Source organism: Amblyomma maculatum, chromosome 5, assembly GCF_055883805.1.
Source record: "Amblyomma maculatum isolate TAMU_Amacu chromosome 5, ASM5588380v1, whole genome shotgun sequence".
NCBI lineage: Eukaryota > Metazoa > Arthropoda > Arachnida > Ixodida > Ixodidae > Amblyomma > Amblyomma maculatum.
In genome coordinates, this window is record NC_139348.1 from 104,470,480 (window position 1) to 104,488,121 (window position 17,642).

The 17,642-nt window shown below is 45.4% G+C and overlaps 1 long non-coding RNA gene across 1 annotated transcript; it reads left to right on the plus strand.

The window, feature by feature from the left end:
* Nucleotides 1–13,399: 13,399 nt before the first annotated feature.
* On the plus strand, nt 13,400–14,263 carry LOC146189102 (uncharacterized). Its single transcript, XR_014707271.1, has 2 exons — nt 13,400–13,686; nt 14,121–14,263. It is a non-coding gene; the product is annotated as an uncharacterized LOC146189102 (long non-coding RNA).
* Nucleotides 14,264–17,642: the final 3,379 nt, after the last annotated feature.

Consider the following 17,642-nt stretch of genomic DNA (forward strand, 5'->3'; position numbering starts at 1 on the left):
GCCAGTGAAATTTATCAAGCATTGTAAATCAGGTGCTGAAACACCTCACATCAGTGTAAGTACTGTGAATGTAGGGTTTTGCTCATCACTCGGAGGTTGATATGAGGTGAAATGGGAGAGGTATGAGTCCTATGATTGTGATGTTAAAATTTTTTAAACAATTCAACCAGGAGAAAATCAAGGAAAAAAATTTTTTTGAGAGGATACAATGCAATAAAAGGAAAAGAATGGGAAGTTGCTAGTAATTCTTTTATTCAAGAAATACATATCTGTTATAGACAACACAAATCAGACACTACCAATGCAACCTTTCTTAGATGCATTGTTGAATGCAACATTAAAAAAGAAAACATCCTGTTGATGTAATGACAGAGAAACCTAGGAAGCATGTATAATAAAGTATGATGTGATAGCTTTGCCTACTATCTGGCATTAATTAAGCACCAATTTAACAACGCCATATGAATGTGCCATATGAACGTGCCTGCATGGCCTAAGGGTAATGCATCTGACTCAGAATGAAAGGGTCCTGGCAGGCTGATTCTGATCTCTCGCATATTTTGCAAGGGGAGACCCATGTTGGCAGCTCCTGCCAAATGTAGCATTGGGCAACTTTGTCCAATCAGGCCATGTCAGCTGCCAGTGTCATTCTTGCAATTTTTCACTCGCAATGCTAGTGCCAGAAATGAGGCCTTCGACAATATCGCATTAAATATAATGCATGTGCTTCCTGTATCACTTCTGTCATTGCAAATGCGGAGGAACTGAACATCCTGAAAAAGAAAATTCTAAATATAAACAAAGCTTACAAAACACCAAACATCTCTTGAATGCCAGTGTCCTTCACAATATGATTTCATGTTCCCAAGTGGAAAACTTATATTCTTCATAACCATTCATCATAAAATGTTACTGCAACTTTATCTACTGTGACAGTTCCACATGACACTAGACCATCTTCCTTTCAAAGAACATTCATGGACAACTTTAGCAAGTCATTTGAAAGAGCCTGGAGCAGAAGTGGCAAAATAATGTACCAGGCAAGGCTTACTACAATTACTGAACAATGGAGGTTTCAGAGTGATTATTCTATTCACGGTGATTTAGTCTGTGTGTAATTAACTTTGAATACAACTAAATATTTTCACGAGAAATGTGACCAATGAAGACATAAACCTATCAAAGATCAAGAAAAGTACAAGTACAGTCCACAGAACAGAAGCTAAATAAAACAGAGAACACACAATATAACAAAAACCTTAAGTTTTTTGAAAGAACAGATTACCATCAAAATGGCAAAACCATGAAATGTTTACATGTAAATTTATTACCCATTGCTGGTAAATGATATTGTTTACTGAACACTAGATGCTTCTAGGTGATAATTCTGCTCGTGGAGTTTCAGGTTATACTTTCGTGTAAATGACATTGAGCAGAACTGACAGTTGAATGGTTTCGCTCTTTTATGGGCTAACACGTGCCTATTTAGGTATGACTTCTGTGTGAAGGCCATGGGGCACAGCTGGCACTGGTGTGGCTTGTTGCCTGTGTGGGTGCGAGTGTGCAGTGTGCACGACAATGCTCGTGAGAAGCACTTGTTGCAATACATGCACCGGTATGGCTTCTCGTTTGTGTGGCAGTGAACATGCTCTGTGAGCTCTCTCTTTGCGACGAATCTCTTGTGGCAATAGCTGCACTGAAAGGGCCGCTCTCCAGTATGTTTCATTTGGTGCCTCTTGAAGTTGGTGTGAACATCTGTTGCATAGCCACATTCGTGGCACAGGAACCGGTGTCCTTGCTGCTTTTGGCGAGGTGACGAGACGCCTTTCAGTCTGACAACAGAGCCTGCGCCATTAGAAGAAGTGCATATTTTTTGAAACATATGGTTTGGCTCAATGCATGGATAACAGCTGTCCCACAGCTGAAGAGGAGGTAATGCACTTAAGGGATGCTCTTTTACATGCTTCTTATGTTGCTGGCACAATGAATTTTGGTGTCAAAGTTTGCTTGAACACGGCATCAGAATAACTCGGATGGTGCATATGAAAAGAACGTACATACATAGACTGGTAACCCAGGAAAAAGATGCAGCCATGCTGATCCTGTGCAATTTTGGAACACTTACATATAAAACACAGCAATACAGACATTGCCAATCACATCTACATTCCTTGCTACTAAGCTTATTAGCAAACCTCAAAATAGCAGAAAATACTTGACTTATGATTATGCAGATGCAGTGTCTTGCAATTTTCCCCTTCATTCAAACTGTATTATAAATATATTTGATGGTGATGGTATTGCAAGCAGCTAAACATGCCAAAAACACTGTTCCATTCACATAATAAGTTGCATCTGCAACAATATTAAAATACAACACAAGTGATTTTCTTGGCAACAAGGTTTCATTGTAGCTTTCTGTAACAACTGCAACAAATGCTTGAACCTGATGTCACTATGAAAAAGCCTCTGTTAGGGTTAGTGAGTCTTACCATCAAAACTTACAAGATGCAACCTGCACCAAATGTCGTCTCTGAGATGGGACTCAACACATGCTGAAGAAAAGCTGCTGTGAAAGTTAGGGAAAAATGAAGGATGTGGAAAACAGGCTTATTTATCAGTACACAGAAATTATATAACTGATCATAAACCCAAATATAAAGCCAATTCTTTCCACTTCATTCCAACAGCAAGGGCCCTGCTGTTTTGATCAAATGTAGTACAGAGCTACTTAAAAGCACAGTTGACAATTCAGAAAGGGGCAATAAAATTGTTTTTTTCTCAGTTATGTGCTTGAATGTATTCAACCTTGATCAATAATCATTCTTTTGGGAACTTCACATATTGACAAAATATATCCATAGTTAAGGTAGCAAACAAGATTGAGTTTTGATTTTGGTTCACAATAGCAGTAATATCTTACAAGCCATATATACCCCAACACAACGAAACAGCAGCCAAGAAGTAGAATTACGTGACAGAAATGACAACTAAAACTGTCATGTACATCACAGAACTTCTACAATTGATGCCCTGTTGGATGATCTGTACAATTGGCATTACAGAGCAAACTGCAATCATTAATCATTTACCACCTTTCTGCTAGTCCTCATTAGATGTCTTCAATAAGCATGCCAAAATGTTGCATCTTTCACTCATTCATTGTGTCGGACAACCAAAAATAGTTCATAAATATAGGTGACCCCTGGAGAATAAATCCATTAATGGGCTTGTCAGGCATAAATGTGCTCTGCTTTTACTCCACCCTGAGTGCAACTACTCACAGAATGGTTAGAACAGCAATCGTGCATAAGCTTTTGGACAGCATCCATAACAGCATATAGTTGACACACAAAGGAAAATCAGAAGGCCCGAGGTTATGCATTTGACAATTTCAAGTTCTTCAAGAGTACTTGCTAACACAACTTGCTTAGTCCTGCAATCAGAGAATTCCTTGACTTGAAAACTGCTTTATGGTAATGTGCACAGTTGTAGCAAAAATAAGTGGCAAGCTGTCAGGTAAATCAGTACAAATATAGGCAAGCTAGGAGATCACAACATAAAAGCAACAGCTGGTTTTGCTGCAATGACAACAAAAACCAAAACATTGTTGCACTGTTGCAACAAGTAACTGCACAGTCTGGCCAGCAACGATTCCTACACTGGGGCAGTGGAGACGAGCTTCATCAAGAATGCGAGACTTTCATCCTGGAGAAAGAAAAAGAAGCAACATTGCATACATGTAATCCATAGCCAAGGCAAAACACTTTTATAGTTTTCCCCAGTTTCCATTCTCAAAAATAAACGAACTCAAAGTTGATTGATAACATATAACATACAACAGTAAGTATTGAAGTCGTAATGGAAGCAGTTGTTAAAGACTGGATTTCGATGATATAGACACGTAAAAATTGATGGACTTAATATCGGCTGTATCGGCTGCGGCGGCCGAGAAGCTTGCTCAGCTCGGCCTGCACTGGGTTTGAAAACCATCTCCTTTCTTGCGCCTTTAGCAAATCCTAGCTCAGCACAATTAAGGGGAAGCATACATATAAACCCCAAATGAGCTTGATGTGAGGATATATCCATCATATCAAATCGGATAAAAACAAAGAAAAATATACATTATGCTAGCTTCCGCATTTTCTTTGCTTTGCATTGGATTTATTTTAGTGGTATGCATTAATGCTGTGTAGTTCTGTTAGGCTGTGGCAAATGTTTACATATTAGTCCCCCACTGTAATGCTGCTTGGCGCTGCGGGTAAATAAATAAATAAATAAATAAATAAATAAATAAATAAATAAATAAACAAACAAACAAACAAACAAACAAACAAACAAACAAACAAACAAACAAACAAACAAACAAACAAACAAACAAATAAATAAATAAATAAATAAATAAATAAATAAATAAAGCTCAATCTGGCTGTTTTTTATCACAAGGCATTCTATTTACACAATTTGCTTGCAAAGAGTCAATGAATTTGTATTGACATTTATGTAAGCAAAACATTCCTGGCAACTAAGCAAAACGCGATATATGCATGCAGACATCTAGAATTTCAACCTTACATAACATATGTAGGTAGAAATGCAGGTGGAAGACAAGCAGTTTTTATCCACCTAACTATTCATTTCTCAATTCATGTATCATTAGAAGTATCAAAGTGCAAAAAAATGCAATCCATGAAGAGAACTGCTAGACTACCAACTGAATGCTTAACTTCAATATTACAAGCAAAATTTGCAAGAATAGAGAAACAATATTCTTTGCACAATTTCTTGTTGATTCACAGATGATGTGCCATACACAAATTTTCTGCCCTGCTAACTCACTTCTTTCTTGCATAGTTTATTTAAAATAAGCCCGTTTCTTGTGCGGTGTAAATTTCATGCACGCACAGGTATAGCAAGCCAGCAACAGCAACACCAAATACAACCTTCAAGGGTCATGAGAATTCAATCAAAGCAATATTGTTCCAAGCACGAGTACTTTCTGTGCATATAAGCTTCAAATAATGTGATTACTCCATGCATCCGCTAACTATTCCTACTTTACATAGCTCTGGCCCGCTGCCTTAACCAGCATGGTGTTCGTAGCCTGATGACCCATTAGATGGTGCCACTTCAATACACCGGTGCTTACGAGAAAATGGTCAAGAAAATTTGCTGCTTTTGAGAACAGTTCTCTTTTCATCATAATACTGAACTTGCACAGGTGGATGAAAACTGCAGTTTAAATTTAAAGCAGACTGCCTTTCAAGCTGTAAGTGGCCTACAAAAATGCAAGATCTACTGTGACAGCTGCTCATACACATTCACTTCTTTTGCCTGTTGATAACTCCAATTCCTGCAAAAATGAAAGCAGAAATCAAACACATCACATAAACACAATAATATCAGATGTGCCCAGTGCATTCTTGTAGGCTTAGTTCATTGCCTTTGTGATGTCCTCTTTGATGTCTGAAAAAGAGAGAAAAGGCAATGAATCATGTCTAAACAAGCACCAGGTTATATAGGTGTATTATTAATTGCTGCCCATTCTACAAGCAAAAGCTTGTTGCTTACATTTTACCTTTTTGAAGGGTTTGTGAATAAAAAAAGTGGGGAAACAAGCTCTGCTTTAAAGGTATGACAAAATATCTAAGTTTTGACGCATTATCGAAGTTTAATGGTTCCTATATGTGGCTCCTTTTCTAGGTCCTTGTTTGCCGACACCCACCTTACTACTTGCTAAACCTCCAATCCTTTAATTTGTGCCTCCCTACCTTGCACATATTTATTAGCATACGGTTGTAACCTGCCTAGTTATGTTAGATGACATATATATGTATAAAACCACTTTAACTAAATGGTATAGATGTGCCTGTGTGACCTGTTGCATGCCTTACCCATTTGTCAAGGGTGCCAGATAGCTCGACTCCCATCTCACTCAGCCATCTGAAAATTTAGCCCGAGTTGGTGGCCCCTGTCATGACATGTGTTCTTGCGACATTGAAAATTCCACCGATCAATCAGTATGCAGCCGTGCCAATACCAATCGCCACCTGCTTTAGAGCCATGTCCATAATTTTTTGCTAACAAGGCCTTTAGTGCTAATAAGCAAACATGTTCTAATGCATTCAGGCTCAGCAGCTGTGGCCATTAAAGGTGAACAGTCTGGCCATTAAAGGTGAACAGTCAGCTCAATTCTTGCCTAACACATTACTGGTAGGCCATGTCCTTCCCAGTTTTAATTGAAAACATCAATAAAAATCTGCTGGTAGAAAGAACTGCAGAACTGGCTAAAAGCTGAAAAACTGTTTGCATGTTCATGATACCCTTAAACTTACTGAAGGCCAGCAGGCACTCAAGAAAGCAATCCAAGAGGTGAGACACTCGAGGCTCTGCTACGTTGGCCGCTGGAACTAACCCACTAGCATCTGTTGTCTACCTTTTCTCTACCGTCTACTCTTTGCAGCAGGTGTATGCATACTGGCAAAAATGAGTTACAGGAGCATTTTCTTTGAATACACACATTCCTTCATGGTATAACTAGCAGCCCATAACACTGTCTTCGTACAACGGTGAGGACACAATGAAAGCATGACTTTCACTGAGACAGCCTAACTAGTAATGGCATATGGTGCGATCCACATCCGTAGGGTGCCACTGCATACATGCAGACCGTCTTGAGGGAATCTGCCTGCCATGTTGAAACCAATTAGCGCGTGTGCAATGACAGCCTGCTGAATCGGATCAAGCTTGAACGTGCATATGGAAGCAGCAGATTGCTCTATGTTAACTCTAATTCAACTTACAAACAAGACGTAGAGTGAAGTTAAGTTCGCAATTCTTAAAGCCAATTTCGTGCATCAATGCGATTATTCGAGTCCACAAATTTTTTAGACTATTCGATTATTTGGACCATTTCCAGGGTCTCGGCGAGTTCAAAAATCTGGTCAGCAATTCTGTATAATGAGCACAACAGAAGCTTCCGACAATTCTCTGGATGCAAACGCAACCTCATTATTTTCTATTGGTGCTTTTACACACATGTGCACACACTACGTGCACGAATTAACTGATTACTCATTATTTTCTACTGGTGCTTTTAAACACACATGTGCACACACTACGTGCATGAATTAATTGATTACACATATACAGATTAAAGTCCACATTACATTGTGCAGCACACGTAGATTGCCTGACAGTGGTGCAGTGGATAGGGCACTCAACTGCCGTGCCCAAGGGTGTGGGATTTAATCCCAGCCATGAAGCTGCTTTTCAATGGAGGAAAAAGCAAGAAGCCCACATGCTGTGGGATGTCGGTGCACGTTCAAGAATCCCAGATGGTTGAAATTTCTAAATCCCTACACTATGGCATCTCTCTTAGCCTGACTCTGAGACGTTACGCTCCATAAACCAAACTATATATATACTTCTGCCGATAAGAGGTGGTGTTTTCAATTCGTTAAAAAAGAACAAATATCTGAACTAGTTGAGATGTCAGTGAAAGCTGCCGAAATCATAGCTATCAGAATATCATGTAAACATTGTACTTTTCTTATATGTGCAGTCTATCATCTCTTTCTAGTAACATCCATGACCTCTTTGCTGAATTAGCGTTTTTGAGAAAAGTTGTTTGTCACAAAGTTTACTCTTGCAGGTGCTATTAACCTAGATACTTTAAACTCACTGAGGAAAGTAGGTAAACATTTAGGCATACTTGTGCAACGCATATTTGAAAACGTAATTGCTGGAATGACAAGACGAATATTTGAAAGACAAGTTAAATCTTGTACTGACCATGTCCTAAGCAGGTTCTCTAACCTCTCCATTGTCTGGGGTAACAAACAAAAATTTAGCTAATCATTACTATATGCATTTTTATTATTACTTGATTCATGTGACAGCGATAAAGAAAATACAGTTTGTTGAGGTAGTTGACAGCAAAAAGGCTGACCAGATGATACAAGAACTTCACTGGGATGCCATCAAGGCACCTGAATATTTGCAACTATAGGAAGAATAAATGGTTAGGCAATTCAAAATCATTTGAGAAGTCTAAAAACAAATCAAAATAAACAATGTAAAATTAAAAAAAGAGGATAAGCAAAGAAACCCTAGTAGCCTTGTCATCAAAAACGATCAAGCATGGAAAAAGTATGACAAAAGCCTCACAACACTGCATTGAAAGTATTTCCTACCCTTGTAATCATATACCACTAGCGAAATAATTTTTTGACCGATTAGAAAAGGCCAATAACAATGTGAAATTGTGGTCAGTTCTCAATGACCTGATGGGGAGAGGCAAACCAATGCAATACTGACCTTACTATAAAAAAGGGACCTGGATATTTAAGCGACACTTTATGCTTAAGTGAGGCATTTGTTTTTCTTGTGGGCCCAGGCCAACTTTGGCATAACTTACACCCACAGCATTTCAGACGTCTAACAAGTAATGAAAGCTTTGCCTTTTTACCAGACATGACATCAGGTGATTTAGACGATCTCGGGACCATTTCCTACAATAAACATGTGGGATATAATGCAACGTCTAGACACTAGAGCCAATATAAACTTAGGCCTATTATTTTATTAACACTATATAAATGGCATCATAGCAACAAGTTCCCAGAAAGTATGAAGACTTCCGTTGTATAGACCTCCTTTATGTTTACAAACGAAGGGATCGAGGTGACGCTGCAGTCATTTGCGATCCCATGGTAGGCAAGAAGCACAGGAGCAGCACTGTGGTCAAGCTTGTCAAGAGCATGTCATTGTGATGAGCAGACGAAATAACCATGGGCTCAGGGGTTTACATGAATGCGGCAAAAGTTAAGTCGGGTCCCCTATTAGAGGGAAAGGGCAAAAGGCAGAGGAAGAGAGCAAAACCCCGGACATACATTTCCCATTAAAAACGCTCTTTTTCTCAAATAATCGACTCGACCCGCATTCTGTCGAGTTCACATACACAAGGCGTGATGAGGACAAAAGTGATACAAGGAGAAAATCCCCATACAACGGCATGCAGCGTCCGATCCCACATGCTGTACAATGCAGACGGAGAATGGATTCAAGGCACACAAGCAAAGCGTTGCTACCCGGCAGGTGAAATGAGCAATGTTGCTATCTATCTGCTATTTTTGCCGAGCAAATTAACCGAGGAACTTGTCGAGAACTGCAAAGCTTCGGATGCTTACAACTACTTTCAGTCAAGTAAGTAAAGGGCGATTTTTCTCGCTCATAAACAGCATGCACAAATCACATACGTAGCAATCCACTGCAAACATCATTGCCCTCTCGGATGGTTCTTCACACTGAGTGGCAAACGAGCGTTGGTAAGCATGAAGCCCCTCGCTAGCGTCGAGCAGCTTTTAGGTAAGCATGGCAATAGCAGCAAGGGCATTGTGCCTTGGCACTGCGTTGGATTTGATTATCCTTGCGTTATTCGTTGAAATCACCATGCTGTGCGTTTGTCATATCTGCTCCATTCATGAGTAGCTGTCAGCGTTAATGTTTGCACTTTCATCAGATATTCTCGCTTTTAGCTTGCATTACAATTACAAGCCACAGCTGTCGCAGTGGTTCCGTATTCAGGGTGACCAAGTTCACTCCTGGCCAACGTGGCCCCATTTCAATGTAAAGCTCAGAATGCGACAGTGTGCCATGCAGTACGTATGTAGCTGTTGTAAAGGTTCCCAGAGAGAATGAATCACGAGTCCATATGTCGATCGGTGATATGCTTAACCCTACAACTCGCATTCACAATTAGCCGCTGTGAATATAAACTAAATTCGGTGGCTATATAAAAAAATGCAGCTGCAATCAAGCAAATCAGTGGCTGTTAACGTGCAGTGCTAATCTTTATCACGAAATGGATCAAAATAATTTCATGTAAACACGGCAAAGGTTAGTCATGCAACATAACCATGAAGTTCAACACAGATTGCTCGTGCAGAAGCTCACTATGAATACGTACAATAAGCAAAATGAAATAAAAAAACGAGTTTGAGGAACTGTTTACATACCTGTAAACATATCTACACATGCTCCAACAAAGAAACAGGCCTATGCATTATAATATACTACGTGCTTCGTCTACATATTCTCTTCTACGTATTCGTCTACTACGTGCTTCGCCTTTCCCTTCCTATAAATCAATCAGCCCAATGATCGGTCAAGTGGAACATATTGTTACGAGGCGCCAAGCCGATGAAGAAAGAAAGAACGTGACCGATGGCGATGGTAGATGACGTTTAATGAATTGCTAGCGGCCCGCGGGCCTAGCGCGAGCGCTCCTGCCTGTGCCACTGCCAGGTTCTTCCTCCTTGCTAGTCCGTAACAATATATTCGCGGTGAGCAAGACCGCCACCACACTTTCACATGTATCTAAAGCGCAAAAGGTGACTGAACTATATGCCTTTCGATGCTTCATTTAGCGCCTGCTTGCACGAACGCTGAAACGCTATGCATCCTGGGTAACCTGGGAAAGTCCACAATTTTTCTGTACAGTACAACTACAGTGAACTAGAATATTACAGCAGTCGACCGTGGAGCGGTCGACTGCTGTACTGTACAAGTGAGATGATTCACTGTGCTGTTTTGGGCTGTAACAGCTGAACGCAGAACGCAGAAAAGCGCAAAAGGTGAAGTCCAGACAAGATGAATGCAGATTTTTCAAAATGCGACAAGACCAGGAGCGATCGGAAAGTCGCAGAGGAGAGTTGCTTGCAGGAAAACGGCAGGAAAACATGCAGTGTCGTAACTTAGCACAGGGTTCAGGGATCTGTTGTAGGCCGTCATTGCACCTGCCACCGCTTCGGTGATGGACGACGGCTGTTGTTGCGGCGCGAGTCTCTCTCCCTCTTCCTTTTCTTTCTTCTCTATTTTCTCTTCTGTCTGCACGAGGCAGCGGAGGTGGCTGAGCTAGAACCAGTAGCAGGCCCGTGCATTTTCTTTCCCTTCTTCCTACAGCCACAACCCACACGGCATTTGACATTCGACGGACGACAGTCGGTACGCCCGCGTCGGACCTCCGTCAGTCATCCGGTTTCTGTCCCGAAGTCACCTCTCGGACGTCCTACGGACCATCCGATGAAAGACCGCAGAACATGTACAGTTAATCCAGCGGACGTCCGAGCGCGGACATACGGACTATTCTTGGACGTTTCATAGTAGCATGCATACCTAGCAAATCCGCGTGGTTTTTACATGCATTTGTTTATAAAACGGTGGCAGGCCACTGTTTTTATTACAAGAACTAGTCGTAAGTGAAATGAAAGTTTTATTTCACGATATGTACATACATCAAGAAGAACGTGCTTAGATGTGCTCTTGCGGGTTGAGCTGACCGTTCCGATGAATGCCTCGGCCACGATTTCGCGAAAGCCTCAGAGGTGCCCCTTGAATCCGAGTGTAGGCTCCTCACTGCAGCTAGAAAAAAATGCAGTTCAAAATACCACAATGTCGAAATTGTGGCATTTTCCTAACTGGCGTACCTTATTTCTCCTCGCCACTCCCGACTGTCATCCTCTCCCTTTCCTTCTCCCTCTCTATTTTTTTACTCTCCTGTCCTCCTTTCATGGCTCTTCCTCCAGCGGGGGGGGGGGGGGGGGCAATGGCTTTCCCTCCAGCTCCGACCTGGGCTGAGCTGGGGGTCGCAAAATGGTGGTGGTTCCGCGCCGATGGATGCGTGATCTCCTCCTCTCATGGCTCTGGTGGTGCCTGCGCCGATGGATGTACAGCCGGATGGCTTTCCCTCCAGCTATACGGCGTGCGCTCACTTGGGGGTCACGTAAAATGGTGGTGGTGCGCGCCGATGGATGCGCGGTCTCCTCCTCTCATATGGCTCTCTCTCCAGCTGTCCGGGCTCGTTTGCAAGCGCAGCGGCGTGCGCTTGGTGGTGGCTGCGGTGCTTGCGCCGATGGATGTCCAGCCGGATGCGGCGTGCGCTGAGTTGGGGGTCACGTAAAATGGTGATGGTTGCGCGCCGATGGATGCGCGGTCTCCTCCTCTCATGGCTCTCTCTCCAGCTGTCCGGGCTCGTTTGCAAGCTCAGCGGCGTGCGCTTGGTGTTGCTGCGCCGATGGACGTCCAGCGGTATGGATGTGCGGTCTCCTCCTCTCAAGGCTCTCCCTCCAGTTGTATGAATGCAGCGGGGTTCGTTTGCAAGCTCATGCAGGGGCGTGCGCTTGGTATGGCTGCGCCGATCGAAAATTCCTCTATTTACTGCTGGAAACAGAGACGCATCAGAAGAGCCTCCGGCATACAGAACTGCGTCGCAGGGGCCCCATTTACATTCCCAAGCAATATCAAGTTCGTTCGTGGACGCACTTGGAAAAAAAAAGAAATTATGCAGCGCCAACTAGGCCGGTGCTTTTTCCTCCGGGATAGGCAAGCAAAGCCGGGCGGATTCCGGATATATTTTGGGTACTTTGGACAAATGTTCTAAACTATTCAGCCCGCGCGTCAGCAATGCCGTCTCCAGATACAGCCCCATCTTGCCTAATTGTCGTATTTGTCGTAGCAGTACCGAAATCGAAGTTGACACATGTACATAAAGTATATATGTACGACGAATAATACACTTACAAGAATAGTTATCGTACAGGACCTACGAAATGCGATAGATTACGTGGTGGCATGACGATAGGTTTGCGTGAATTGGACCGCGGAATGGTGGGAAGCAAGTACGGTCAAAGCGCACCCTAGCAAAAAAGACCAATAGGGTGCGTTATTGGTTTTATAAGAATCGGTATTGGTTCTGTAGGTATGCTATGTGTTTTATCTGCATTTCTATGAGACTTATTCAGAAACTCATAAATCTTATAGACTGGTACATATTTGTCCTATAGGCAATAGTATTGGTTTCATAGGTTTATCGGTGGGTTGTATAAGAAAAGTATCAGACCAGTGCAGAAGCCCATACATCTTATAGGCTGATACATGCTTGTCTTGTAGACTACTACATATTGGTTCATGTGTCTGATACATCAGTATGCCTTTGTTTATGGGTCTTGCATGCAGGATCAGTACGTTGGAGATTTTAGGTCTTTGTCATTGTTTCATTTTCCATCTCGGACACATCCCCAAAACTCACGCATTCATCCCGTTTATTGAGTGTTGCCGTAACGTACAATATTAGCCGCAATAACAATTGAGAACGCTGCGCGCGGTCTCAACAAACTACGTACGGTTGGAGCCGCAAGACGCGCGACGCTGTTGCTACTGGATCACTGAATGGAGATGGGAAAGCACGCGGATATAGCACGGTTCTGTCGGGGCCCAGCTCAGTCACAATCACCTACATGTGCAAATGGATTGAGAGGCGCGCGTCCAAGCAACTGCAACGCTGCAACCGCCGCCGAAGCGAGAGGAGTCGACATCGAGCACGCGACGAGTACGGCTCGAGCTGCCGACGCGGTAGCGCGATGCCGGCGGCGTTTCGCAGCGGAGAGGTAGGTTTCCTTTCTCTCACTCCCACTCCCGCGCAAGCGTTCCCGTGCTGGCCTCTCTCATCCTCCTTTCCACCTCTCCTCTGGGCGCGCATGCGCAGCTCCGTAGAGGCATTGGCGCTGGCGCGATCGCTGATCGGGCGGCAGTTCGGTCGGTGCCCTGTGTTTACAAGTTTTCGCCGATTTTCGGGGTGCTTCTCGAGGATATCAACGTTCCAGCGCACGTTCAGCTTTTGATCAGGTGCGTGTGCATCACTTGCAACTTCGGGCTGACGTTTATACTTTCTCAGTGTATGATGTGGCTTTGCGTTGCAGAATGCCGTTGCCTGCACGCCAACAAAGGAATTTGAATCGCGCGGTGTGATATAACGCAGCGTCGAGTTTTAAAGTTGTCGGCACGATTTCTTGAAAGTATTGATGAAACTTTTTAGCGTTAATCTGTTTTCGAATATCGTGCGCACTGTGTTTAAGTGGCAGAACCTGTGGTGAGGCGCAAGGCGGAATGTTGGTTCAGCAGCTACCTCGGCGTTCAGTAATGGCGGCGCCTCTCCTAACTGACGCGCGCAATCGCGGTTGCCGGTATATGTGTGGACCGATTTTTTGAAGTCATGGTGGTGTCGCGTTCTTGAAATCGCTTATTTTTCAAGCTGTAACGCAATTTTTTATTTCTTTCAGGTGCCTTAGCATTCGAGAGACTACATCATCGGGCCGAAATCCGCAATCTTGGAATCGAGGGCTACCTGGATGCAGTCAATGTTTGGATTATGTGCCAGTATGCGTTGCCGCTGTCATTGTGGAATAAAATGTGTATACATGCACCTGCTGCGTAACTCATCCCTAGAAAATGGAACATAGCTGCCCTCTCCTTTCAGGTGTCCGGAGAGGTAAAACACCCGCAGCTACTCGATGAGACCAATATTCCATAGGGCCTACAAAACCAATAGGAAGCCTACTGGTTTTGTAGGTCTATCAGATTATTGACAGCTATGGGTGTACTAGCATTACAGACCTATCAGTTTATCAGATGCCATAGGACCGATAAAACCATAGCCTATACGACCAGTAAACAATTGACCTATAAAACCAATACTCCAGTAGACCGGTAAAACCAATCGGCTAGGATACCCATAAGACCAATACTCTGGCAGACCTATAAAACCAATATCAATAATCTGATAGGCTATTAGTTTTCTATCGGATTTTTTTGCTAGGGCAGTCAAAGACGCCCATCCGTGGCCCGCACGCCCGCTTCCTAGTTGGCGTTCCTTATTTCTTCTCGCCGCTCCGGCCCTCGTCCTTCCTTTTCCTTTACTTCGTCTCCCCTTCTCGTCCTCCGGGCGGCGGCGCAGAGTCACGTGACGAATGCATGTGCTCTAAGGTTTGAATGCGGGTGTCTATGCTGGTCATTCTCATGTCGAGCGTATGAACCAAGCGTGACAACATCGAGTCAATTTTGTTCTCGAGTTGGGTGAAGAGGGAGTCAATTTTTGAACCTATCCGGGCTTCTAACGCCTTTAGCTTTGATTCAAATTTTGCCTCAACTTGCTCAAGAGCATCATGTGTGACAGGTGGGGGTTCTGATGTACGTTTCTTTTTGGGCGGTGGTTGCGTGGCTGGGGATGTTGGAGAAAAGGCGGGAGGTACAGCTTGGGAAGGGAGGGTGGATGAGGAGGGTTGGTGTGGGGTCTGTATAAGGGAGGAAAGGCGGCTTACCTCTTCCCGCAGGGCCTTGAGCTCCTTGTCGCGTGAATCCTCCTGATGTGGCTGGGGTGGCGGAGATGACTTCAGCTGCTCGGTCGGCCCATGACATCTTTTGTGGGTCCTTTGCGCGGTCTCCTTTGAAAAGCGACGTGGATCGAGTGGCGTTGAATGCTATCTTCCGAGTAGCGTCTCCGGGCGGCTTGTCCTTACGAGAGAGGTGTTGAGTTGCAGGGTTGGTTGCAGGTCTTCGCCCTTTAGCCTTGCATCTCCCCGTACCCGCCATGTGTGCTTCTCCGCATAAAATACATTCCGGAGTGCAGGAAGGGATAGTCTCCTTGGGATGTGGTTTCCCACACCTCGGGCAGTTATTCGTACGTGGCAGCGTGCACACATCTGTCCTGTGGCCTGGCTGTCTGCAGTTGAAACAAGCGTCCATGTGGCCTCTGTAAGGGGCGCACCTGTGGAGTCCCCCGCCGTAAAGAACTGTGCGAGGAACCGGTCCTTCTCTAAAAGTAATTAATATTGATCGAGTGGCACCCATGCGTCGAGCGTCCACTATTGGATCACGGGGATTGCTGTTCACGAGATCCTCCAGTAGCTCCCTGGGGGTTTCATTCCAGTAAGCGTTCGAGATTACTCCTCTCACCGCGCCGTCCGGGGGAGCAATGTAGGCTGCTACGGCGTAGTCGGTGTCTTGGTAATTAATTTTGGTGATTTGTACCAGCATAAGTGCGTCGTTCTGGTGTGGCGTGCTCATTGTACTCGTGTTATTGGTGGGATGAACGCGTAGCTGGGTGCGGGTGGCCCGAGTGAAGCGGTGGCGTTCAAGATTGAGACGCGCAGCTGTCGTGGCGGTACTGAGGTGAGGTGAAGCCCTCCACGGGAGCGGAAAATCACCTTGTAATCTTCAATCGGTAGTGGCGGCTGCTGTCGTGACCTCTGTGCGGCAGCGCGGGCGGCGCGCAGCTGCTCGAATGCCTGGGCCTTGATAGTATTTGGGGTGGCAGATGAGGCCGCTCCAGCGTCTGTGGTAGGCTTGTCTGCCTGATCGGTCTGCATAGCGGAGATCTTGTGAATCTGCTGTTGCTCCTGGGTGCGGGCGGGAACGCTGAGGATGCGAGTCCAGTCCCGCGGATTGAAGTCCCGACGGTCCATAGCTTCGCCTGGCACTTGCACCTTCATGATGGCTTTGTGCTTGGAGGCCGCGTTCGGAGTAGGCCTAGCTCCCAGCGGAGCAAGGCATTGCTCGGGCGACGCGGCGGCTCAAGGCGAAATGGACCGTGAGTACCCTAAAACTGGCCAGATCGGGCCGAAAATTGGTATGGGCGTGGCGCTCACCTTCACAGGGCTCTTGTTGGTGAAAAATAGGCCACTGGTTCGGGCTACTGGCGAATTTCGCCTTCTTAGCACGGAGCCGACGTGAAGCGCGTCCGCACTCCAAGCAAGGCGGAACCGGAAGACCATGGGCGCTGGCGGGTCTCGAGTCCGGCCGTGGCTGTGCGTGGGTCGCTTTCGCCCTTCTTTCTTCTATTCGCGCGATTCTATGGGCACAAATGTATTGCTAGGCTGCAGTTGATGGGTTGCACACATTTTCACTCGCCTGATAAAATATTTTAGAGCGCAGCTCTTTGGCGTCCGTTCCTGGGTTTCGCGTCGTCGTCGGCGTCGTCATCGGTGCTAGCGCTGGGGGGATGAAAGGGGGCGGAGCTGGTTACCCAGTTCCGCCCCCTTTCATCCCCACAGCGCTAGCAGCGACTGACTGATACCCCCCCCCCCCCCCCCTGTTCCTGTGTGGCGGATAGGGTGCTCTTCAGTTGCGGACGCGCCGGTTATTTCACGTAGGCCCCGGCACGTCGACGAATGCGTGACCACCTTCCCCCGGCTAGACCTGGTTCTTGGCGCTGCGGAAGCGAGGGTATCATATTGTTTGCGTCGGCATCGGCGGCGTTGTCCCTGAAACCAACTCCGCAGCTGGGGTTGACTCACTATCGGTGTCAGCAGCATCAGTCAGTCGCTGCTATCTCTTCCCTCCTCCCTTTATCGCGTTGTCCGCTTGCTGCGCGCGCTTCTGCCCTCATCGTTTGCCGCTGGGTGTACACGCCGCCCCCCTCCCCCCTCTTCCTGCGAGTCTCCGGTTGTCAAAGCGCCGGCTCGAACTTAATTCCTTTCTTCGCTCCTCCTCCAATGCAACCCCTGTGCGGTGGCAATCAGAGAGCCAGATCGGTGGCGGCGGATCTGTATATGTGCACCGCCCGAGCCGAAATTGCCGCTGCCGTTCGCCACTGCGAAATTATCTGCCAGTTCTTTCGAACCATGAGCGAGGCGACCGGTGGAAGTCCTCCGTCTGCTGCTGCTGCTGCTGCTAAACGAGCTGCCAGAGCAGAGGCCCAGTGCCGTCGCCGCCAGAATCCAGAGCAGTAAGCGAGGTTGAAGCAGAAGCTCATCGCCGCCGTCGAGAAGACCCTGCCGTTCGCACCGCCGAAGCGGAGGCTCATC